At 40.3% G+C, this 26,803-nt stretch overlaps 1 protein-coding gene and 1 long non-coding RNA gene across 3 annotated transcripts in view; one reads left to right on the top strand and one right to left on the bottom strand.

Annotated features, from left to right (window-relative positions):
* Positions 1-26,803, top strand: part of GNG2 (G protein subunit gamma 2) — a 124,222-nt gene that overhangs the window by 39,207 nt on the left and 58,212 nt on the right. The gene's annotated exons all lie outside the window — the stretch shown is intronic.
* LOC113910149 lies at positions 29-26,434 on the bottom strand. Its single transcript, XR_003515937.1, has 3 exons — positions 26,308-26,434; positions 24,615-24,704; positions 29-656 (listed from the first exon to the last, which is right to left on the bottom strand). It is a non-coding gene; the product is annotated as an uncharacterized LOC113910149 (long non-coding RNA).

Here is a 26,803-nt window from a genome sequence, read left to right as displayed (position 1 = left end):
AAAGAATCAACAATTGAAGGTAAGAAATGTTTCCAGAATTGATCAGAGGCTTAGACTATACACGGATGTTAACATCTAGAGAAAAATCTCAAGACAATACTTAACAACATTTTCAAACTTTAGTGAAGAAGAAATCTTATAACATCTGGAAGAAAGGCCAGATAATATTCAAAATACTGATTTCAGATGCAGCTGCAATTGAGACCATAAACTCCCCAGGGAAATGAAACATCTGCAGTTCCCTTTATGGAAAAAATTATCCAGGCAAGATGTCATTCATTTGGGAAACCTAAAGAAAGATTTTCACATATCTCACCAACCCTAAATAGTCACTGACCTTATGCTTTGGGTCCCAAATAGGAATTTCTTCATGCTGTGGCTGCCTTATCAATTCTCAGTACGAGAGACTAGAAACCCTAAGTAGGAAGGATCAATGCTCTGACCACAGGCCTATTGCAGAATAAGACTGTGATTGAAAACTTAAAGGGAACTAATATTTAGAGAGTACTATGTATCAGGTTCTTTAGAATACATCACTTCGTTTAATCTTCACACCTCTGGTGGGAAGATCCCCTTGTTCCAGATGAGAAAACAGTCTCGGATTAAATAACTTGCTTTGTTAAGTAGTAGTCAATTTGAATACATGTCTTTCTGACCTGCAAGAAAAATAGAAGTTTCAGAATAACAGTCCAAAGACAGAACGAAATAAGATGGAGAAGGGCTGTCCTTTTTTACTCATTTAAAGAAGCCTAAGAATTTGGGGCTTTATCATGGCTATAACTAGAAATCAACAGAAAAATGAATTTGATGATCGTCATGATTGTGTGCATGTGTGTGTGTTAGTGTACAGATCTGGTTTAAGTAGAAATAGTTTTATTCAATGCTTTCTTCCCAACATATTTAAAAAGAAATGGAAGTATATATTACAGTGTTTAGTTAATACTGGTGGCATGTATTAAGCAAAAGTAAGAAATAGCAAAAATAAGAGGAAATAATGATAGATGATGGTCCAAATATAACAACCATAACATATCACTTATCCCACATGAAAAAAATGCACTTAAAAGGTCATATATTAAAATATAAGGTAGGACTATGATACATTAATTAAACAATAAGGAGACTGAGAATAATGATATCTGAGAACGAATATCACAACAAAATGGCTAAAGGGGAAAAGTGTTACAAACAAAAGGAACAAGCAAATAACACTGACATGCACAAGTGGTGGTATTAGGTTGAGATCTGCTTTGGGTGGCATCATTCCAAGAGTGAAGGTCAACTTATCATGGGGTGTATTCAAAGAGCCCTGAGAGCCAGGGAAGAGCTTTGGCCTCTTGAAATTTAGGAATGAATATTGTATACCTCCTGGTTTACTAACACAGAGTAGAGTTAGACAGTCATGCTTTATCTGCCCTGAGATATAGTGGAGTCACCATTCATTCTCTTACAGTTGGGAAATATATGAGTTTCCTTGGTTTGAACATCTTGGAGACAAAGACACTTCCTGAGGTCAGCCAGCTGTAAAAGAGATTGCTCCAAAGCTGATGAGAATGGAACGGGTTTTGGAGGCAGGGTTGCCACATTACACAACTCCAGGGAGAATAAATCTGCGATGCAAAAAGGGTGACATTAGAATTAAGAGGTGTCAGGTGAGCAGATTATACAGTTGGAACCACATTTCTTTAGAATCTGTACTCTGACGGTAACTTCAAGGAGAGATGGATTGAGAAGGTTGATGAAAAAGTTCTTAGGTGGAGGAATTAGTGATCAGCTTTGCTTCCTAGGGACATAAGCCTATCTGTAATGTTGCCTGTCTTTCCCTGAGTAGATTCCCAAATAGTTTGTGATCCCTTCTCACCTGGTTCTGAGACGACAGTCGGTAACTCCTTTGGTGAAAAGCTAGTTGGAAGTGAACCTGGCCCTGCAGACAGAGCATGTGATTGGCTTTACCATGTTTGAGGCCAGAGTCCCATAAGGTTATAACAGCTGCATGTCCCACAATGTGTTGAAGGAATAGTGTTTTAAAGGAAGGTCATGGGAAATAATCTGCATAATAGCAACATTCTTTTCAAGTTCCGCTTTGAAATGAAGCTGTTGGGAGGCAGGCCAGTATGAAAGGGGCTCTATCAGCAGAGAGACCCTCTGACTGTAGAGTTAACACTCTTCAGCTCTTCTCTACAAGGTTCTTGCCCTCTGGGTATTGTTTTTCATTTATCCTATTTTCCATCTATGGCTTGGACTCCTCAGGCAAATTGTCTCTGTCCTGTGGTTACATATGTTAGAGACCACAGAGTCTAGTTTACAGATCTCATATTCTGAAAATTTTGGAATGGTATCATTCCAACCATTTCCCCCAAGCTGCCTTTGAAGCTAATATTATTGCTTACAAATGATTGTGAAATATTTAAATTATACAGGAAAGGACTGAGAATTTATTTTTTTTCTTAGCGGTTCTTTTGAATGACTTGCATAGTGAATTTTAATGGGAGAAATAGCTCCTGCATTTAGGTTTTGCTGGGTCTCCCATAGCTATGCATTAGAGTAGATACATAGAAATAACACCACAGACCTGGCCAGGAGAAAAGATTGCCCTCATAGTTCTTTTCTTGCTCCCTTATCCCCACTTAATAGAAGTGAAAAAATGCAATACAGTAACATGAAACAAAGATAAAAAGATCACTCATTAAAACAAGAAAGAGAAAATTGTCAAAATAATAGTGCCAGCAAAAGCCCCATGGAACAAACAAAATAGCCACAGAGGACAAAGGAAAGTTCTTTGTCTGAATTAAAAATAACTACAAATGGTAAGATATGCACTGAATACAAATGTGGGGTTCACTGCAGAACCTGTCTGCTCTGTAACTGCGCAGCCCCTGAGATGGGGTGCCTTTGCCACCTTAGGGAACAGCTTCCCAGACAAGTGCCACCAAGTCACTGTCCCCAGCCTTCTTGGATAGACCACTAGAGTACCTGGACATTGTCAGCCCTGCCTTCAAGTTTCCTGCCCCCAAACCATGAGGATTCGGTAGAAATAATATAGGTAGGTGGTCCAGACCAGTATTTAATAAAGACCTGAGTATTTCTTCTTCAGCAGCAGAGAGAGATGGGAAAGAAATGGAAAGAAGGCTATTTGTGATAAAATCTCCATCTCTGATAGTGCCTCCTTAGCTTTCTGGAAACCCATCTCTACTCTGGAATTGACCTTCAAGGACTTGTGTCCCAGCTTGTTTGAGACTCTCCCCTGTCTCTGCAGCATACTTCTGGTTCTGACACCTTGCTGACAAATAAGAGTTTGCTTCTGGGGTCTTTGGGGGAACTCAGTGTTTTTCCCTGTCCCAGCCCATTTCTGCCCATCTGCTCTTGCATGGCCTTGCCTCTGCCAAGATCCAACCATTCTTGGGCGGAGCCCACAGACTCTGAATGAGTCCCTTCCCTGGGGCTCGGGCCATCCCCAGCCCAGATCTTAGTAGGAACTGAAGCAAGAATGGTACCAACAATAAGGCAGAATTATGATTTACATCAAAATTAAGGGTAGAAAAAGGAAAATAAATATCTTGGGGTTTTTTGAGGTTTTGTTTTTTTTAAATTGTGGTAAAATACACATAACATAAAATTGACCATCTTAACCCTTTCCAAGCATACAGTTCAGTGGTATTAAGCACATTCTCATTGTGCTACCATCACCACTAACCATCTCCAGAACACTTTTCATCTTGTAAAACTGAAACTCTGTACCTATTAAATAATAATGTCCCATTCTTCCTTCTCCCCAGCCCCTGGCAACCACCATTCTAATTTCTGTCTCTATGAATTTGACTACTCAAGTACCTCATATAAGTATTTATATACAGTATTTGTCTTTTTGTGACTGGCTTGTTTCACTTAGCTTAATGTCTTCAAGTTTCATCCATGTGTCAGAATTTCCTTTCTTTTGAAGGCTGAATAATCATATTCCACATTTTTTTAAAAGATTTTATTTATTTATTTGAGAGAGAGAGAATGAGAGATAGAGCGCACGAGAGGGAAGAGGGTCAGAGGGAGAAGCAGACTCCCTGCTGAGCAGGGAGCCCGATGCGGGACTCGATCCCGGGACTCCAGGATCATGACCTGAGCCGAAGGCAGTCGCTTAACCAACTGAGCCACCCAGGCGCCCATATTCCACATTTTGTTTAGCCATTCATTTGCAGATGGACACTTAATTTGCTTCTACCTCTTGGCTATTGGGAATAATGCTGCTAAGAACACGGGTGTACAAATATCTCTTTAAGACCCTGCTTTCGATTCCTTTGGATATATACCCAGAAGTGGAATTGCTGGATCATATAGTAGTTCAATTTTTTATTATTGAGGAACCACCATACTGTTTTCCACAGCAGCTGAACCATTTTAGATTCCCACCAACAGTGCAGGAGGGTTCCCTTTTCTCCACATCCTCACAACACTTGTTATTTCTTGTCTTTTTGATAATAGCCATTCTAACAGATGTGAGGTGATAGCTCCTCGTTTTGATGTGCATTTTTCTGATTATTGAGCATCATCTCAGATGCTTATTGACCATTTGTCTTCTTTGGAGAAAAGTCTGTTCAAGTCCTTTACCTATTTTTTAATCGGGTTTTTTATAATTAAGTTGTAAAGGAGTTTTTTTTAAAATATATTCTGGATATTAACCCATTATATGATTTGCAGGTATTTTCTCGCATTCCATGGGTTGCCTTTTCATTCTGTTGATTGTGTTCTTATTTGCACATTCGTATCTTTGACGTAGTCTAACTTATCTATTTTTTTCTTCTGTTGCCTGTGGAAAACATTTTTTTTCTCAGACACATAGGAAGTTATAAAAATGTATCCTCTACTTGAACGCATGGAAAGTTTCAGTAAGAATTGGGAAATCAGAAATCATATCAGATGTCACATTTTATGACTGTAGTATACCTCACCCCAAAACAGTTATAAGGACAGTACTATATATAAAATAATTAAGTTGTAGATGAGCAGTACCAAGGAAGAAATGTATCACTTTCAGGATTGTTTTATTCTTCATTTATTTCGCCCCTCAAGTAAAGAAAACTGCTAACTGGATAGAGAAGAGAAGGGGTCTACAGTGTTTTAGGATAGGAAGAAGCGAAAGGGCAGTCATGTTTTGGAGAAACTGCAAATGGACAGGTGGTTAGCATATGCTGTTTTATTAATTTCTTACAGCAAGCCTGTGACAGAGGCATGGGTAGTGCCAGTTGACAGGATGAGGCCCCAAGCCACAGTCACTGAGCAGCAGAGCTGGGATGGGAACCAAAATCCTCTTTTTTCCTAACCCATCACCAGGTGAACTAAGTGTGATCTAATTATTAGCAATTTCAGCTGAAATGTTAACAGAATACTTGATTGGAGTATAACAAAATTATTCCAAAACTAATTGGTAAAAGTTAACTTTCAAACCATCAAAGAGAAAGAAATAAGGATGATTCAATATGTATTATAATGTCTCATAATTCAAAATAGCATGATATAGAATTAGAAATGGAAATAGATTATTGTGACAGAATAGAAACCTCAAGAATAAGCCTTCATACACTCAGGATTTAATATATAATACTCTGAGCTTAAACAGTTGTCAGGAAAAAGCAAATCATCATTTTATTAAGGCTGAGATTACTATAAATCCACGTTTAGAAAAAGTAATAGACCAGGGGTCCCACACTAGCTACTAGAAGTTTTGTTTGTCCAGAGGTGTGTATGTGAGCATGTGTGTGTGTGTCTGGATTTGAATGCTCCCATGCTGGACATCTAGGCTACAGTTTGCCAAGGAATCTACCATTCCTTATAATTCTCATTTCGTCACAGTTACATTTCTGTGCCTACCTGGCCCCTCTGCCATTTGAGCTTATGAGTTCTGATGTATACTCTAGGTGTTTCTCACCTAGGATCATAAGGTTGATCAAGCATCAGAATCACAGGGAAGTCTTGTTAAAACACAGATTGCTGGGCCACAGCCCCAGAGTTTCTGATTCAGGAGCCCTGGGATAAGGCCCAAGAATTTGCATTTCTAACAAGTCCCCATATACAGTGTAGTCCCTGGACTTGAGATAAATTGCATAAATTGGAAGTGAGCATTTAGAGACTTTTATACTTTTAAAAGGAACTTCTATATTGCAGAGTAATTTGGATTCAATTGAATCTAGTAATAAAATATGGGCCTATATTTTCTATGACTTTTTAAAATTTTGCTTTTGTGGAAATATATTTTTCCTGAATTTTATGAAAGCCTTGGTCCACAGGGATTGGAAATTTAAAAACCAACAAATGAACAAAGAACATGTCCACAGCCGCAGATTGTCTGAGAAGCACTGTCACCAGAGTTCTGCCCAGCTGGCATTTCCCTTGGTGGAATCACATGATCTGGGGTAGGCCACAGCCGGGAGGCCAGAAACTTGATCTACTAGAAGAACCAGAGTTGACTTAAGTCACAACGCAGACACATGCTGTCCATTCCACAAAGAACTGGAATGTAAAACCACACGCCAATGACAGTTTATTAATCTACAGGAACTGCCAGCTGGATGGGTTACTCATATTGGCCTGACCAGTGAATCATTTTCCTGCCTGAGAAACCAACTTACAATCCAAAGGTTACTCAGGGAGCATGAACATGGCAGGAAAAAAGGGCAAGATAAACGGTTTGTGTGTTCGTGACATCAGGCTGGTTGCCTACTGAAGACGCAGGGATACACCTGCCGAGTGGACCCCGCATCACCCTCGCCCCCACCCCCTGTCATTGCTTTGATAGATGGATGTTTACTTATGAAGCTTCCATTGCTGATCCACCAACTTCCCCTTCCTGACAGGTGATGAAATTAATTCAGTCAAGTTACTGTCGTCAACCTAGCCAGCCGTGTCTGGAAGTAATTCTGTCTCTTTGATGATGCCTTTGCACATCTTCACCGCAGCCTATTGGTTTATGAGTGTCAAAGTCAATTTTGAAAAAGTTGAGAACGTGAATCTCATACACATACATAGTACATGTCAAGGATTTAATTAACTCGTGAAAGGAAACAAATGAAAAACCTGATTTGAAGAATACAAGAAGTGTATATGGCCAATGAAAGAAGGAATACTGAATATCATCAAGTTCCATACCAAACTGGCTAATATTCTGTTGAGCAATTAAGGCATAAATCTGGGGGTTAGTTTTTCCAATTAAATAATTTGTATTTCTACCAGAAAAAATCATCTGTAATTCATCAGCCTCGTATCAGTGAACATCTAGCTCTATAGAGTCTGCACCCTAATCAGCAGTAAATCAAAAAACCATCCTTCTCCGCAGGGTCAGATGAAGCTGGGCGAGCTTGTTAGACCATGCTCTTGTATCACATTGAAAGGACACACGAATCTTTCTGCCTTATTTCTGAGTTTTGGAAAAATTTTTTGTAGCAGTCTTAATAGTTTTACTCTTGGAGAACAATCTGTTTCCTTGTTCCCAAGTCCTGTGGAAGAGGGTAAGCTGGTCTGAGCGCAGAGCAGAGGGAAGGTTTTCAGTCACTTAACTATCACCTTTCTGAGCTCTTCCCAGCCAGAATGACTTGGCCTCAAAGGAATTTGGATCTACTGATTGTCTAATTGTCAGAAAGAGTAGCTCAGTATTCATAATTGGATAAAAGTGATGGTGTAAATTTACCCAGAGGCGTTTAAATGCTCTCGTTAGATTGACTGTGGGTTTTGTGTGTTTAGGTTAGATATTCAGCCAATGCATGCAAATTTCAAATGTGGAGCATTGAAGGATGATTCCAGTGTGTTCTCATGTTCCCAGCAGGCTGACCACCTAAAGTGTTTAGGAATGCTTAGGATCTGTTATCTAAGCAGATGTCAAATCTGTAGGAATTACATTTCTGAATAATCATTTCATATAAAACTCGTATTTTGGGTTAGCCAGGCCTAATAATCAGCTGGTAGATAGTAGTAGAGCTACATTGGGTGTTAAATCACTGAAATGTTTTCATACTGGTTGGTGAAGAGAAATGATCTCTCCATTGAGATTATGAAGTATCTAATGATGTCTCCCATCAGTTACCATGGAGGTGGTAAGGGACCTGGGAGGAGCATGACACAGGTACTCACTGCCCCAGCCACTGAGTGGTTTAGGAGGCAATGGTGGAGGGGTGTGCAGCGCCCTGCCTCTGGCCTGTAGCTGCCCAGAATTGGTAAGGGTGGCAAAGTGGGCACAGGCCCTCTGGGGGGCACTGGCATCCAGGTATATACCAGTTGTGAAGAGCCTTCAGCATGTCCAGCTGGAACAAAGATACTGGAGATCTAATGACTGTTAATACAATGGTGAAGTCATTGACATGGTTCTTATGTGGTTTGAACATGGGCATCGCTTAGCTAGATGACAGCTACGTTAAGATTGCACAGCTTGTAAAAATCAACAAGTGATTTGGAAATTCCTAGAAAGTTTTGGTGAATTATTTTCTCCATAAAATATTATTTATGAGTGTTTAAGGATATAGTTAGTTTAGCAAATAAAGGAATGTTAAATATATTTTGGTTAAATATTTTGGTTTATTACATATTAATTTTATCTTGCCAGTTGTTAAATATTTTGAATATGACTTACTTCTGGCTATATAGAAATTATTCAATCAAACTATCAAAACTAAGGAAAAAATGAAATGGGAAGATTTGATAACATAGGTAAAGATTTATTGTCTAAATTTAAATAGGTGCTTATTCAAAGCTAAAATGATGACACAAGCCTCCAGTAGGCAGACAGTTGAATGTTAGCAGGCAGTTTGTATAAAAGTAAAAACAGGCAGAAGGGAGGTTCCCTAAGGGTAGGGACAGTGTCTGACACTGGCCTGGTCTCCTGGTAGGGATTTGATAAAAGTTCATTGACTAAGTGAATGACTGAATCAATATATGAAAAAGCTTTTCATCCTCACCAGTAATTAAGTAAATGCAACTAAAACATTCATGAGATATAATTTCACACCTATTAATTTAGCAAATTAAAGAAATAAAACCAATGGCAGAGAACCACTGGGGAAACAAGGAAAACTTGTCACCACTTTCTGAAAGGACTTAATTTATTACTAGCAGTCAGGGCTGCTTACTTTCTTCACCCATTTTAGGGATTTATCCTTAGGAAACAATGTTTAAAGGAAATGAAAACTTTCTTTAAAAACATTTATAGTAGAGCTGTTTATAATAGCAAAAATTGGAACCAATCAAAATATACGACAGCTCGGTGAAATAGTATGCACTCATTTGAAATGATACACGCGAGTGTTACATAAGAAGTTTAGAAAAAAATGTTAACTAATATGCACAATCTGTTTGCAGCCGTGTTTGAAAACCACATGACATCTATCTGTGGAATGAAAATCTGAGGGGCAATGGAGAGTATCTAGATGAAAAGCCGTCAGGGTGTAATTTTTATTAAGCTGCTTTTGCTCATGAATGAACAAGAAATCTTAAAACTTTACCTCCTGTACAGATTGCCAATTTAGGATGTAACAAAGATCATTGTTAGCAATTAATATTTAAGTCCAAATGTATTTTCTGAAGGTTATTTTCTCCCTGCAATTTACATTGCTCCTCAAAGATTAATGATACCTAAATTCAGAGTGAGGGGTGTAGTAACAATGTTCAAAAGCAGTTCATGATATCCAGAAAGATTTTTGTGAACAAAGTACAGTCAATCCTCATTATTCACGGATTTCATGTTTGTGAATTTGCCTATTCACTGAAATTTATTCGTAACCCCCCAGTCAGTCCTCATGACACTTCTGTGATAATTTGCAGGCAAAACAGAATGAAAATACTGAGTTGTTCAACACACATACACCCAGCTGAAGTCAAACTAAAGCAACATTCTGCCTTTTTGTTTTAACTCTCATACTGGAAATAAGTGTTCTTTCCACGATCTACTTAGTGCCATGTTTTTCATATTATTGTGCCTTTTTTGTTGTTGATGGTGATTTTACTGTTTAAAATAGCCCCCAAAGCATAGTGTTAAAGTGTTGTTGTTCCCAAGGACAGAAAGTCTGTGTATGAGGTGACTTTTGGAGAAAATATGTGTGCTAGATAAGCCTTGTTTAGGCATGAGTTATAGTGCCATTGGTCCAGTGTTCAGTGTTAATGAATCAGTAATAGAGTGTCTTTCTTTTTTTTTAAGTAAGCTCCACATCCAGTGTGGAGCCCAATGTGGGGCTTGAACTCATGACCCTGAGATCAAGCCCTGAACTGAGATCAAGAGTTGGACGCTTAACCAACTGAGCCACCCCAGGCACCCCTAAAGTGTCAAATAGTCTTAAATAAGGTGTGTTTAAACAGAAATACACATAAAACAAGGTTATATATTGATCATTTGACCAAATATTGTGACCAGAGGTTCCCAGGAACCTAGCCCTGCATTTCCTTTAGATGCAATGCTAATTAACATTCGCTAATTCAGTGTTTGTGGTAACTTTGTAGAACATGACTACCATGAATAATGAGAATTGACTGTGGTTTTAGTGGGAGCATAAACTTATGTGTTCACATCTGGTCCAATATCATCAAACAAAAGCTTGGGCAAGGCAGAAAAAGACGTCTGTTTTTAGGTTATGGTAAATTGTTTTGCTCTGGTAGTGAACACATATGGTTCTAGACCTTGATGACTTTCAATCCTTTTTTTCCTCTAAGATCAACAAGAACATTATTATTTGAGTAGTGTAGACCTGCGTAATAAATCCTAAGAAGATGGCAGGCACCTTAGTAGATGTATCCAGTATTTTTCTTTCTGTCTCCACAAGATCAGAAACTGACTACTACCACTTCTTTGGGAAGAACTGGTTTGGGAAGAACTCAGATGGGGCCAGGGTGCCTGTGACCTAAATCCTAACTAGAAAGCCCATGCTGGACGTCAAAAGACTCAAGTCTCAGAGAGCTGTGCTCTGTTCCCCAGCTCCACCCACTGTGGCGGTTCTTCGTTACAAGCAGTAGTAACTAACATGGGTGAATTTTACCATAAAAGGAATTTATCAGCAGAATACACAATGCTCATGGAATCTCTGGGAGAGATGGAGGGTCTTTAGACCCTGTAGCTCCCACAGCTGCCATCACACCCACATCAACCATCCCCAAATCTCCACGTTTCAAGCTTCCATTCTGGAGTCTGGGCAGCAACTTGGGTGATGCACCTGTGCTTTTGCTGCAAGAAAGCCAGGGAAGTGAATTTTAGCCTCTGCCTCAAAATGTCAGAAGAAAGGTAGAAAAAGAAGGGAAAAAGAATGATGAAAGTGTCTTACTGTCCTGCACAGCCTATGTGAGGGGAGTTCACTCTGTTGCTTCTTTCCTCCTCCATAGTTTATTACTTCATATTAAAGTTTTTGGCCTACTGGGAATTATGAGATAGCATATTTTATATGCCAGACTTTATAAGGAGACTGCTTTTCTTTTTGTTTAAAATGTATATTCTGAAAATGTAAATCTATACATAAAGCATGGTTTGTTTTAATCAGTGTATGGAATCTTCACATTCAGGGAGTGGGTGAAACGAAATTAGAATGCAGTTACATCTCAGTGGAGAACGAGAAAATTTTTATCTCCCTGATCTCCCTGTAGCATCTCTAGAACAATGATTCTCAACATATCAATTGGAAAAGGCTTTTTTTTTTTAAGTAAAATTTTACAAATCTCAGTATATAAGTGGTACTCTTAATATCCATTGGTTAAGAATGCCATTAGTTCAAGGGTACTTTTAAATGAGTTTGCATTTGATGGCTCACACTGGCATCTACTTATACTTGTGAAAATAGAAGAACACGTATGTGTAGAATATATTTTACGTGTACACTCTTTGAGAACTCCTTGTAAGGACTCCATGACTTCATTACTAAGCCACCCTGGAGGCACAGACACACCAGCTCTAGATTTGATTCAGGTTGGCGGCCACTGCCAAGTCTCCTTGGACCAAGCTGAATCAGTGGTGCCTTGGGAGAGATCGGTTCTCCTTGGACATGCTGACTATCCTTCCCTGACCCCTCATTGATTTTTGAGGTGAGGGTTCATACACACATTTTTTTTCAGTTATACAAAAATGTGCAATACATGTCCAAGCCATCTTCAAGCAGAAAATAAAAGCCATTCCTAGAATTATTTGAACAGATGCTAATGGCTGGATTGAAAACCAAGGGTCTTGAGTGGAAAATCACCAACAGGAGAGCAGAAAAGTCTTCTACGACAATGCAAGCTCATTTCCTTTTCTGCGCTTGGCATTAAGCAGAATTAAACCTACATGTGAAAGGAGTCCATTTCTTCTTTTATCAGAGACCCCACTTAACAAGGAAATAATGGGCAGCTTTTTCAGCTGGTCTGTCCTTTTCTCTTAATTATGGGAATTTTCTTGTGACATTTAATGTGAACCATTGCCTGGATCAATAATGTGATGTTTTGTTTGGATCAGATTTAAAAAAAAAAAAGGCAGAAGTAAAAGCATCGGATTTTAATTTGAAGGTTTGAGACCATATTGGTTCCAGGTTCCTGTATCTCTCTGGTGACCTCCCTTGGATTCAGTCCACACCCCTCATCATTAGTGATACCCTCCCGAGGACAGGACAAAATGCCCTATACTAACTTTAGTTGCTGGTCTTTACCAATTTGAGGTGGGTGCAAAGCAGGAACCAGTGTGAAACCAAGTTTAGAGCACAGAGATGGTAACTTTTAAAAGGCTGTCTGTGTAGATTAGGAAACAGGCACTAAAAATTATATAGCTGATTGGGTCCTGCATTAGTGATCTATGGCTACATAACAAATGAAGCCAAACAGGTGTCTTCAAACGATAGACAAGTATTATCTAATGGTTTCTGGGATCAGGAATCCTGAACTGTCTTAGCTGCAGAGTCTGGCTCAGGTGCTCTCGTGAGGCTGCCACTAAGGTGTCAGCCAGGGCTGCAGTCATCTGAGACTTGACTGGGTCTGGAGGACTGGCTTCAAGCTCATTCATATGGCTGTTGGCAGCAGGCCTCACCTCCTCACCACAGGGGCCTCTCCGTGCAGCTGCTCATGACCTGGCTTCCCCCAGACTGAGTTATCTAGGAGAGAGAGAACTCCAGACCAAAGCCACAGTCTTTTATAACCTAATTTTAGAAGTCACATACCATCAGTTCTGCCACATTCTATTGATTGCACAGGATGTGAGTACCGGGGGCAGGAATTAGTGCAGGTCATCCTGGAGGCTGTCTACCACCGGTTCAAATGGCTAACTTTTCTAGAAATCATGGATTGGATAGTTGCCTTCTTTGTAAGTCTAAGGACAGCCTCTTGATCAAGTTAATAATGACCCATCATACTTTGAAAACAATTTTTATATCTGTTTAAAAGCATAAACATGATTTTTAAGTAAAATGCTGTTATAAAGACTATAAATAATAGACACTAGTGTACAATATAGAAATTTAATGTTTTACATGAACTCCTTATAACCACAATTTATAATATATGTTTATATATCACTGTAAAATATATTTAAAGAAATTCTGAATCTTAATGGGATATTGCTTAAATCTTTCAAAGTCAAAGTATACATTCATTTTGTATAAGTTGCATAATATTCTATGAAAGGACTGTAGCAAATAGGATACCTGTACCAGAATTATCTAACCAGTCCCTACTGTTGGACAGTTGAGTTTTTCCCCCATTTTTTGAAAAATAAGAGTCGTGTTTGTACATATATCTTTGCATGCTGTCTGAGAATCCTTCAGAGCAAATTTTCAAAGTATATTCTTGAGTGAAAAAGGATGTGCATTAAAAATTTACTAGATATTGCAGAACTGTCTGCTAAAAATATTGTGTTTACAATATTTTGTGACAAAAGCGCCCCAAACACCTGCCTTCTAATGTCAGCATTACTTTACTTTGATACTCCTTGCTGTGATTTTGAGGGAGACAATGGCGGTGTGCTCGGCAGAGAGACCTTGGAGACAAAGAAGGGTGGGGGCGGCAGGGAGGCTGCAGTGAGATCAGACAGTCATCAGGGAGACTGGTCCAGAGCTCACACAGCACTAGAGCCCCATTGTGGCTTCTCTACCTTGAGTATGAACATTGGGGATGTTTGCTGCTCATCTCTTAATGGGATGGCTCTGGTGTCTTCAAGTGTCTGTCTTTGCATCAGTGAAGGAAGTAATAGACAGGAGATAGGTGGATCAGAAAAATCCAGCCTCTCCAGTTCTTCCCAACAGCCTCCCACCATTCCTTCCTGAAAATCTCACCATTGCTTTGCCTGACACCTTGGACTCAAGGTCCTTTAAACAGCACACAGATTGTCCGAGAAAAGTGATGTTGATATCAGCCACTAATGTGCAAGCAAGTTACTATTTCACCTTAGTTGAAGAGACTAAGACTCTGAAAGCATGGAATTCATTCATTTATTCATGAGTTCATTCAACAAATAACTATTGAGCACTCACTGTAGGCCAGCAGCTATCATAGGCCCTGGGTATATAATCATGAGCCAAAACAAGTACCCACTTGGAGCTGCCAGTTAGTGGAGAAGGTGGACAATATTCAAATAATCTTGTGATTATATGATATATATATATATGACTTATGATATATATTTACAAACTGTAATGATGTCTAGGAATGAGCAGTATTTAAGGGAGCCAGGAAAGTGGAGATCTAAATGTTGAGTCTGAGGGTTGCTGGAGGGGACGGGGTAGGGGGATGGGGTAACTGGATGATGGGCATTAAGGAGGGCACGTGATGTAATGGGTACTCAGTGTTACATACAACTGATGAATCTCTGAACTCTATCTCTGAAACGAATAATACATTGTATGTTAATTAATTGAATTTAAATATAAATAAGGATGGATGGATGGATGGATGGATGGATGGATGAGTTTGAGGTTAGTAGGAGAGACCCTGGGAGAATCACACTGGGCAGAACACCAAGTAACAGCATGCTTGCAAAGGCCTTGAGGTGGGAAGGAGCTGAGCTGTTTGAGAAATTGAAACAGGTCCGTGGGGCCAGAGGGAGTCATAGCAAGAGATGAGGATGGAGAAAGGGCCCAGAGCCGGATCATGCAGGTCCTACACATTTTGTTAGAAGAAGCAGTTTGAAAAAAAGGAATTCAGGATATGGAAATGTTCATAAAGGCGGATATGGAGGAGAAGGCGGAAAGTGATGGACATGGGGCTGGAAGGGAGACATGTCAGCTGGATAAGAAGCTCATCTCCTCCATTAGCCATGCGCCTCCTGTACCTCAGCATCCACCTGGTCTTCACCGGCACAGTGCTGTTGGGCTGGGACCCGTCATGACACACAGCACATACTCAGGGGCTGAGCAGCCTTGCCAGGACCTACTATTCTCCCCTCATAGACTTAAAAGTCTGTGTCCCACTTTGCCTTTCAGCTGCCTGGGAGGATGCCAACAAAAGTCCACACCTGACTCCATTAATTGAATTACAGAGGGAAGGCCCTAGTGCATTCATCAAACCTTAATCCATCTCCACTGTTACCTTACAATGTTCAATGTTTTAAAAAAGCCCACTGCAGCATGCCTCTAAAGCGGCACTTAATTGACATAATATGGGTCACCTGTCTACATGGAATTAGCTGGCAGAGCTTCCAGAACAACCTACTTTTCCTCCCTTTTGCCTTTAGTTTTTGAACTTCTGCAATGCGTCACTGCTGCTCAAGTCAGTTTTGAGCCATTATTTAATCAATAAAGAGGGGTAGAGTGGAGAGCGGTGCCTCGAGGTGCCAGCATTTGTCAGCGGTGCGGTTGGGGGTAAGAAGGGAATGTGGTCAGGGCCTCAGGAATTGGGCCAGGGACCTGTCAGTGCTGCTCACCAAGCAGGTCAGCTTCAGCGTTTGCAGTCGTGCAAAACGGAAAGTATAACGTGGCTTGACATCATGCTTTTAATGTCAAACACTTTATAAAAACTGTGCACGTGTGTGTGTTTGGAATGGAGAAAATGAGAGTTCTGCTTTGCAGCAGGGAAGGGAATGCTCATCCAGCCCTGTGAGAATGAGATAGTCCCTGAGCACAGCTTGGTGTTCCTGTGTCCTGATCTGGGAAGCCGCAGAGCCAAGTATGTGGCCTTGGAGATGCACCGTCCGAACTCAAATCCTGGCACCTCCCGCCCCCGCTTACTATCTGGGAAACCTCGTAGATTTAATGAACTTAGTTTCATTTTCTTCATCTGTAAGATGGAAATAATGGTACTCCTTTCATGGGGTTTTTGTGAGGATTAAGAGTTGAGGCATGAAAAGGCCTCTGTTTAACATGATTATTTAGTAGATTTAAAATACAGCTAACAGCGCCAGGCACTGTTCTAAGTGCCTTGAATATATTCACATATTTAATCTTCCAAGATCCCAGGAGGTATGCGTGATTATTCTCATCATCCCCACTTTCCAGATGCCCAAGATCGCCTGACTAGGAGATGGCAGAATTGAGACTCAAACTTGGACTGTTGGGCTCAGTCCAAGCTCTTCACTGCCTTGCCACACTGCCTCTCAGCCATATGCAAATATCAGCGGTCGTTATTCTTGGGGAGGGAAGAAAGAATGGGAGAAATACAGTAGATGAGAACACTCAGATTCCATTGGACCTTGGACCTGACTGTGAGCCCCTCTGCCCTGCATCCACCACCGCTACCCCTTCATCCCCCACTCCCACATCCCTTAAGTCCAGTGTCTCAGACTAAATACTGAGTATGGCCTGAGTGTTAAACACCCTTACTGAAACCTCTTGATCCCACTTAGATGAGAGAGAGGGACAGTCACTTTCTGCTGGTGCTGCAGCTGCCCTCCTGGTTAGTGAAGGCTGGCCAGGGGTCTATCCGGGGTATCTGCCACCATAGCCAGGGCAGATCCCCTCTTGTGGGTTGAGTCCAGTCCACTTTCATTGCTGCCTGGCTTCTTCCGACAAACCAGAAGTCCCTGGGTGAAATTCTCAAAACAGAATTGCATGATTGACCAGATCTGACATTCTAGAGGAGACTTATTCCCTGCAGGGTTACCAGCCTAGATTCTTTCTTCTAATGTGTCAATGATTCTAATATGAGGCCAAAGTCCCCACACTGGGGAATAACATCGTGTGGGCAGTCCTTTACCAAAACCTTACCCCAGACAAGGTATAATCCATATTTCAAATACTGCAATTTGCCTTTCAGTTACCTGGCTTGATTTTGTTTTGTTTCCTTGAAGTGGGAGAGGGTGTGGGAAAAGCTAAAATACGTATTTAGGTAAAACTGCTGAAGTTCACTAACTTTTGCTGGGAGTTATCTTAACCTGTAATCTTATAGTTTTGCTTCCAGAGGGATGGAGTCTAATCATGTCTGCTACCTCGTTTCAAATGGTGGGTGGGGAGACAGGAAGCCGAAGTGATGATGTCACATCTAGGTTGATGGTATATGGGCGTTTATTGTTTTATTTTAACTTTTCTGTGCCTTTGCAATTTTAAAAAATAAATTGGGGGAAAATAAAGGCATTAAAAAATAAGGCTTATGGTGGGGCGCCTGGCTGGCTCAGTCGTTAAGCGTCTGCCTTCGGCTCAGGTCATGATCCCGGGGTCCTGGGATCAAGCCCCGCATCGGGCTCTCTGCTCGGCGGGAAGCCTGCTTCTCCCTCTCCCACTCCCCCTGCTTGTGTTCCCTCTCTCGCTGTGTCTCTCTCTGTCAAATAAATAAAATCTTAAAAAAATAAAAAGAATAAGGCTTATGGGGAAGAAGTAAAAAAAAAAAAAATTGCTACTTATGGGATCTCTGTACTGTGGGAGGGCATTATGGGATTAGTGGTGTTTTCCTCCAGGTGATCATCCACAGCACCAGCAGAAGTAGAGACATGGAAAGGTTGTAGGGAGGGGCAACAAATGGAAGAGGGGTGCTCCAGATAAGAAATAAATATCATCCTGGCTGTTCATACTGTCATAGAACTCAAAGTTACTGTGGGACTGAAGGTTTCAACCTTTAAACTGTATTCATAAGTCTAATACTAGGATCAAGGTACTCCATATATTCCCTTGAAACCGATCCATCAATAACAACAGAAATGTTGCATATATATCTGGAAAATTTTTTTCATATATGTACTTCATTCTGTAAATGTATTAAAAATAATGGAAAGAATATCCCTAAAAATCTTTAGATAGTAGGATTACAAATGATTTTTATATTTTCTGTATTACCTCTCTGAATTTTATAGACTTTTTTCAAGTGACAGATTATTTTATAATCAGGAAAAAAATCACTATAATATGAAAAAATAAATGTTATATATACAGTATCTCTAAATTACTTGTTTTCTATATCCACCACTATTAACCATGGCATCAGATGGAAATATACTCCTTTAATCTAGAAATTAAAATTAGAAATTTCCAGAGAGTATGTCCTGTATTTTGACAGGAGATAATTAAAAAACCTTTGATGGCTTTATTCATACTTCTGATTTTATGAATTTTGACCACCTAAATAATTTGCCTAATCTTGAGTTTTGCGCATTTACTGTTTTTTAACGGTGCTTTAGCCAATACTTCCACAATTTCACCTTTCCTTTTTTGTTGTTTTTTAAACTCTTGAGTACCATCCTGGTCTGGTAATTTATCTAGATGCAGTTAGTCTGGTCAAGAATGTTGTGTGCATTTACCACTGTTTGATTTAATTGCTCAGACATTTCTCTTTCACAAGATTATTTTCTTTTTAAAGATTTTATTCATTTGAGAGAGAGAGACACAGCGAGAGAGGGAACACAAGCAGGGAGAGTGGAGAGGGAGAAGCAGGCTTCCTGCTGAGCAGGGAGCCCGATGTGGGGCTCAATCCCAGGACCCCTGGGACCATGACCTGAGCCGAAGGCAGACGCTTAACGACTAAGCCACCCAGGAGCCCCCACAAGATTATTTTCAATAGGAATCTTCCCAGTGGCTTCTTCAAGAAAGATCAATGCCAATAATTCATTTAGTTTCGTGACAAACATATTTTCATCTGTAGGCCCATATTGTGTCCATAAGTAAGCAAATTATTTTATTTGCATGAATGAGTTTTATAAAGGATATGCAAAATTCTTTCTGGCCTAATTTAAAAATTTTTACCCAATTTGCCGTATTTAGTAGCCCTATTTGAGCTGGGTTTGTAGGAATTTCCACTGGTGTGCTTAATACTGGGACTCACTGTATAAAGTTCAAGGGTTTTTGCTTGCTTGCTTGCTTGCTTGCTTTATTTACTTTTGCAGGAGATCTTTAAGCACTTTGTAGTCCTTTCCTTGGCTCCTGTGTAGGTCTGTCACCACTTTTATTCCAGCAACAGGCTGCCATACATGGTAGCGCCATTGCACAGGGTTCATTAGGCAACACGAAATGGACGTCAAGACCAAGGTAAAACGGAAGAAGACCGCCATCTTGGGCAGCTTCATTAAGACCACAGAAATCCTGGTGAAGTAGAGCTGACCACAGTAGCTATAGCTCCTGCTTTAATCCTTTCTTCCTGAATCTTTCTGAAGGATTCTCCCTGCTCAGGTATCCAGGGTGGAGGAGGGGTTAGAATAAATGCTAACGGTTTTGGGAAAAGGTTTGGTAAATCATCTTGTATGCTAAGCTCCTGTGTAACATTATCCGATAGTAAGGAGATGTCAGCAATCTTTAGCTATTTAAAGCTTTAAATAGACCACATAAGTAATGTGCTTCAGGTATTTATCACTAATTAATTAATTCATTTGTAAGTGAAATACCTGATTAAGGCAGTCTAAGGGAGCTCCTGCGCAGCCCTGATGCGGTGGTCCACTAACAGATTTTAGTCAGTGAAACTTGTTGGGCAGGTTCCCATGGGCCAGTTAGCCTGATCAGATTTTATTTGAAGTGTTTTTGTGTGCGGGTATGTATTTTAAGTGTAGTCTGGGTTTGAACTGGTATTTAATATTGGCCAAAGTCACTCACAAATTCTTAGCTTTGGGAGAAACCTGAAGATAATGTGGTTGGGATCCCGTGATAAAACAAGGGAAATGGACGAAAGATATGCGTGACCTGGTGTGATGCCTATTGCCATGTGCACTGCCGTCAGGAGGGGCCAAAGAGCCTGTCACTTCATGACTTCTTCCTTGGCTTTGATTTCAGGGGTAATTTCTTTCTACTTAAAAGTTTGCTTTGCCTTTACCCTGTCAGAAAACTATGTAACCCAAAGTGTTCACCATTTTGCCTCAGCTAGTAAGAAACTTGAGCCATGTTTAGAGCTCAAGTATATTAATCAGTTTAATTATCTGTTCCCTATGCTCCCTTTCATCTTCTTTGTTCTTTTCTTAGAATAAGGACATTGTCCTTAAAGGAAAAGAGCCTTGTAAAGGCAGTTAACTAGCTCATGGATAAGAATGCAATGTGGGGTTGAGAAATTTATATTTAATTGTAGTGTGTCTCTGCTCTGTTATAAGGGAAAAGGACATATTTGAGTGTAATAATTATGACTGACTTATTCTGTGTTTTGTTCCTTATAAATTGTTATTGCCTGAAATAAAATGAATAGAATAAAGAGCATGAACGAATGCACTGGAGATACCTAAGCTGCTCTTAGGATATAGGATTGATTTAGAGAGGCAGCAGATTGAACTTAGGATAAATGGAAAATGAGAGGGAAAATGGATATAAATATAACCTATTAGAAGCTACCAGTTCTCTTTTACCAGTAGACTTATCAGTATGGGGTCTGGCTCACACTCCCTTTCAAGCAAACCCCAGGGCTCACTGATGCCTTCCCCTCTAATCAGAGCTAACACGACTTTTCATGAAAAATAACACAAAACAAAAAAACCCTTCCTCTATAAATTTTAGGTCCTTAAAAAATTGTCTCTGCAACAGAAAATGGATATTTTTTCTAAAATGGTTTGTAACAAAATGCTATTTGAAAAAAAAAAAGTGGCACTGCCTTAAATTAGTTCTTTGAAAAAAAGCACATACTTAGCATGAAATAATCCTTTTTGCCTACCCACGTGAAGTAAGGGTATGTGCTGAGAACTTTGGAAATAGTTGCTATACTCTTTTCTCAGGCAGAAACACACCAAACACACCACATCCAGGGTTTTTTGTTCTCCTGGGAGTCTGGCAGGAGGTCAAAGGTGCAACAATATTTGTTGTACGGTAAACCTATAATTACTGTCATTTTTAGAGAGGGAGGCATTAGAATAGAAATACAAAGGATACAGTGGGACTCTAAAAGAATATAAAAGTCAACCTTAAAGATAAATTCCTTAAGAACAGGAACCTCTTTCTCTTTATTTCTTTATCCCCTATTGCACAACGTACTACACAGAAGAAGCATCAAATGCATAAAGAATGATTGACTTGGTGGTTGAAATTAGGCATCATTCTATCTACATACTCATTTTATTTCTGTAGGAAATTTCCTTGTGTTGAGTGGTAGCTGATAGTGTCTAAGCAAGGGCTAATTTTAGATGGAAAGTCATATTTTAGATCTTATTATTTAGCCAGAAGAAAACACAGAAATTGAGTGGGTGCTGGAATATATCCATTATTTGCCCCCTGGAGATAAATGGAATAGTTGAGAATAGTGTACCATTGGCAGAACATGGTGGGAAAATTTGCACATTGGCTTCCCACGAGGACCTGTTCTGTGCTGTTATTTCATATTTCAGTCACTGGGATGCCTATGTTATAACATCTTAAAGTGTTAACATTTCACCACCAAAATAATTCTGAAAAAAAGAAATGGAAATTAATCAAATTAAACACACTCTCCTGGGAGAACTGGATTTGTAGCTAGTGCATCTTCATCAGTGGCCAATGAGAGAGGAGGAAGCCAGGAGCAGAAGTGTGGGGCCCCTGGAGACCTAGCTGCGTGCAGTCTGGTGGGGGCAGTACAGGGCCACCTTGGATCACACCCAGGTTGGTGTAGATATCCCAGGTGAGCAGTGTGCTGGACAGGGGATGTCAGGTAGAGAATAGTATAAGGTTCCAGTGTCATCTGCCATCTGCAAAGCTGCCTCCCATTTAATAGTGTTTATTAAGATTCAAGGAGGAAGTTCTGGCCATTGGAGGTCTGGCAGAACACCCAGCCAAATGGGGGCAGAACGTAGGAAACATTACCTGGGTGCCTAGGTGTTCCGCAGTTCTCTGGCTATCAAGCTGTAGGGCTCAAACCTCACCCATTGCTGCAGATTTGATTTTATATATAGTGCCAGGCTTGTTCAGGGCTGGCTTGGGTACCAGGTGAGCAGAGCCTGCTGAAAATACAGCTGTAGCTAGAAAGGAGAGGAGATGGTGGCTAGGAAAGACCTGCCTAATGGACTTGATCTAAACCTTTGGTAGCCCTTTGGCATGGAGGCACATCTCCATCTCCTCCCCCCACCCCTTCCAAATGATATCTCCGTTCTGAAATTTCTTCCATCAAAGTAGAAGCAGTCCCCAAATGCTCTCAGTCACCACACTTCCCAGTGAAACCCAGCTGCTGCTGGTAAGAGGGATGGAGAAGGAGCAGTTTTTGCATAGATGCTCTTGTGCAGCCCCAGGAGGAAAGCACAGGAAAATTGCATCCCGTTTGTCAGACAGCAGTGACATGACTGATTTCCTTCATACTGCAGTCTCCTCTGGAATCTTCCTATAAGATGCAACATCCTCTAGGGGATTAGAGCCAGAACCTTAGCCCATTGCCGAGTTTATTAGAACCATCCTTAGCCCATTGCCGAGTTTATTAGAACCATGTCTTTTTTATTACTTAACATTCAGAAAATGGTATAAATCTTGCACAGGCTGAATTTCCTCTGGTTAAAGGTATTTAGGATTAATCAAGGGAGATTTTTGTTCCCCGAAAGTAAAAATCAGGCTTTTTTTTTTTTTTTTTTTGAACCGTACCATTGAGCTATTTTGCCGTGGTTACTTCAATCATAAAAGCAAATCTGAATTTTTTTTATCATTTCCTCATCAAACATCAGAAATACTGTATTATTTTAAAACTAACAAAGAAGCCCCACCTCCCTCTCCAAAAAAAGGGAAAGAGACCAGAGCTACAGGATAAAGAGCCAGAGTGACAGGGGGAAAGCAGTGGGATTCGGTGGCATAGAAGTGATTTTTATTTAACAGTGTCAAAGACACCTGCCGAGGTTGCGCCCTAATAAGATTTGGCCACATCACCAAGATGGAATCATGCGTGTTGCTAAGGAGCGGCGCTGCCCTGCTCAGAGCGGCGTTCTACTCAGTCTGCTTCTTAGTTGTTCTTATGTAGACATAAGTCCCAATGGAGAGCACTTAAAAAAATGAGGTTGACTTTTATCTCCTTCATTTCAAGAAAAGAGCAGATTTTGTAGTTTCATCTTTATAAGATGGGGCTAAGGTTGAACTCAAATTTAAAAACTATCCATCCCAACTTACACAAAAGTCTTTTCTAAAAATAAAAGAGCAGTTGCTCATCTCTGGCGTGGTCCCCGAGAGAGTGCCTATTTACCTTGTTTTGCAGACTCTTTTCAAAATCAGTAAACAAATAAATACGCTAACATCTATAGCACAAAAATAAGACAGCTTTTACTTGGAGCTGGCTGTGGAATAGAAACTAAAGTGTATTGGTTACTTAACACAAAATTAACACTGCTGACTAGAATCTGTTTTCCTGTGAAAGAGTTCAAGACTAGTGTCATTGTTTTTTGGAGATACTCTTATACGTTACCATCAAGGAAACCGAATTTAGAAAACTTTGTAATTCAGCTAGAGTAAAAAGATTTGTTAATTTAAATTCTATTAATTCACAGTTGGTTTCGTTTCTGACAGTGACTGGATTGACATTTCATTTTACTCAACAGAACTTTTCTTTGTGGATCATAAGGCGAGTGATTAAAATGCAGTAATTTATAAACAAGATTGTAGTGTTTAAAATGTTAAAAGAACGATTTGGTTTTGGACACCTTTGATGTCTTTAGAAATAGCTTTTTACATGTAAATAGCGAACATGCCAAACACAGATTGTTTTTTCTAGTCTTTCAAGCAAGTCGCTAATGAAATACCTTGTAGTACACTCAGATCACATACTTTGGAATTCACCTCAGAACTTAAAAAGTAATACATCTACCCTGAGATATTTCATTATTTAGGGTGTTTTAGATTGGTCTTCCCTTCTGTTTAGTTTGATGACTGAGGTTGAACTAATATAGCCAGCCCCATCGAGGGGGTTCCTGGGCCCTGAATAAAAGGTAGCTTTGTAAGTCAGCTAGACTGCTGCTGATGGTGACTTTGTCTGTTTGAGCATGTTCTGCGCTAGGAACGGATGTGGTCCAGTGATGGGGAGAGGTAATGAGCCCTGAAGAATAGACGTCTTATTTGGCAAAATGTGACACAGCCTAAGATCGTCTTTTATCACTGTGTTACTGAGTCTTTGGGGTAAGCCCATTGAACACATATGAATTGAGTACCTACTCTATACCAGGTTCCAGGTATTTATAGGCAAATAAACCAGATATGGCCTCTGTCCTCATGGAGCTTATAATCTGTCTAGGGAGACAAGAAGTAAACATACACACAACTACACATGCATACACACATACGCATACACACACATGCACACTGCAGAAGTACTCCAAAGGATGGGAACGAAGTGCCATGAGATACATACAGTAGGGAAGACTTAGTTTGGGTACAACTTACAAATGCAAAGGTCCAGGTGAGCATCAGAGATTTGAGCTCTTAGAATAGTATCCTTTGAATGGTTCTTAGTCCTTCCTTCCCATTCATCCTCTGTAAACAATGGAAGATGACAGGATTGCCCCAACCGTGAGTTTTAACTATGTTACTACTGATATTGACCATTCTATGCCAAGGCATCATGAATTTATATAGCCCTAAAAATTGCAATTGTTGGGGCCGTGGAATTTGGGAGGCAATGTAGAACAGTAAAAAGCATATTGGGCTCCTTAGGAAGACCTCAATTCTTCTTGGGATGGAGAGGAGAGAAGAGGGCAGAGGTTCTTAAACTCTCTGTGCATCCATTTCCAAAAATGTGAGATGGAGGAGAATATTCGTACCCACTGTATAATGTTGTGAGAATTCAGTGAATCAATTTAGAGTAAAGTACTTAGAACATGCCTGCCTCTGGCAAGTTCTTAGGAAGTGTTACTATTATTACTAGTGTTGCTATTGTTACTAGTGTAATGGTGTTACTACTATTACTGAAAGGAGGTCACCTCCTTGAAGGATGGGACTCCAACAGAGGCAGAATGCTTAGGACACTGGAGTGAACATATAAACAGAATAGTGTGTGGAAACCAAGACTTACATTTCCACAATTCCTACCATGCTCCCTTTGTTTCCGGCATGTTTTAAAGGGGCAACATTGTATTGCTGGAAGAGGGGCCATAAACCATGGAGTGCTTTATTTGATACCCGCAGGCACTCTCTTCTTCCTTGGGACAAGGCAGGTGATTATGCCTCTGGGTATGAGGGGTACACAGGATATTAAACTAGTGCTAATTTCATAGTGCTGTCACACCTGCGGCCGGGACAAGACGACCACAGAGATAAATGCCATTCCCGGAGGGGCTTGGATGTGGCTTCTCCTAAGGCAATGAGTTGTTCTTTTTAAGCAACATAATGAGATCTTGGAAATTAAATCTGGGAAGGATTTTTCAAATCATGAATAAATGTATTAGAATAATATAAGTATTAACTGTAGCTGACTTCTACATAGATATTGTTTTAACGAAGCGAATACAGAATTGCAATAAACAGCGTCATTTTCTCTTCACTTCTTAATGCATACCGATCTCTGAAATCCTGTCATTTTTTTCTTTGTACTGTTTTCCTTCGCATTTCCTATAGAGGTACCACCTGCATCCAGTTATATGATGATAAACTCATTAAATGTTTAACAAATTAAGGAGACTTTATATATCCCCTTTTTTCTGTGTATGTGTGTGCATGTGTGTATGATCATGTGACAAACACGTCAAATGGTATAACTCAGTCCCTTTCCTACGTACTCCTCAGATTTGGGGATGTCTGAAATAGTTTAGGAGATTATGTTTCTTGAGTAAAAGAGAGAGAAACCAGGATAGTATGATGGGAAGGAAATTGCTTGTGAACTCATGAAATATAAAATGTAGCTTTTTAGATAAAAAGAAAAGGAGAAGAAAAAGACAAGAAATGGAGTCTACTCAGAAAAAAAAAAAAGAACCTCATTCCCTGGCATTTTTCTGGAGGCCAGTGCACTAGGATCTCTCCTAAATGTTCCTTGTGTGGGTAGATCCCTTTCTTGGGGAGAAGACCCCAAGTGGTTGTGACCAGCCAGTGCCCCTTAGCCCTGACCCCACTCCCTGTCAGCCAGAGACACTGGAGGTTTTACCTCAGAAGTCTGACACTTGGCCTTGCCCCTCCTTTGTCCCTGGCCGAGTAGCATCCCCCATTGAGCCTCCACTCCATCTTCAGTTTCTTCTCCCTCTCCAAAGACTGCTCAGAGGAGCTCAGTTTTCCTAAAGAGTAAGAAACAAAAAAGTCTTTATGTGGAAGTCTGTTTAAGAAATATCCGACTGCTGTTTATAAAGGCCCCTTTCATTCTGTTTGCTGGTATGTGCTTCCTGAGCAGCCGCGGGTGGGACGGCTCAATGGAGTCCAGTCAAAGATTGCCACTGCTAATTTCCAAGGCTGCCCTGGGGGTGGAGGAGAAGGGGAAGTGCTGTGCATGTGGCCATGTAGGTACTACCCACAAGAGTTACTCAGAGGGGCCCCAGGAGCTCAGCCTGAAACAGCCCGACATACGTCGTCTTAGCAGGGCAGGTCTTTCTGCCAAATAACTTTATGCATTCCCGTGTACGGGGTGGTTTTCTTTTTCACAAAAGACC

This window comes from Zalophus californianus, chromosome 6 (assembly GCF_009762305.2).
Source record: "Zalophus californianus isolate mZalCal1 chromosome 6, mZalCal1.pri.v2, whole genome shotgun sequence".
Taxonomy (NCBI): domain Eukaryota; kingdom Metazoa; phylum Chordata; class Mammalia; order Carnivora; family Otariidae; genus Zalophus; species Zalophus californianus.
This window is presented reverse-complemented; position numbering and strand designations above follow the sequence as displayed.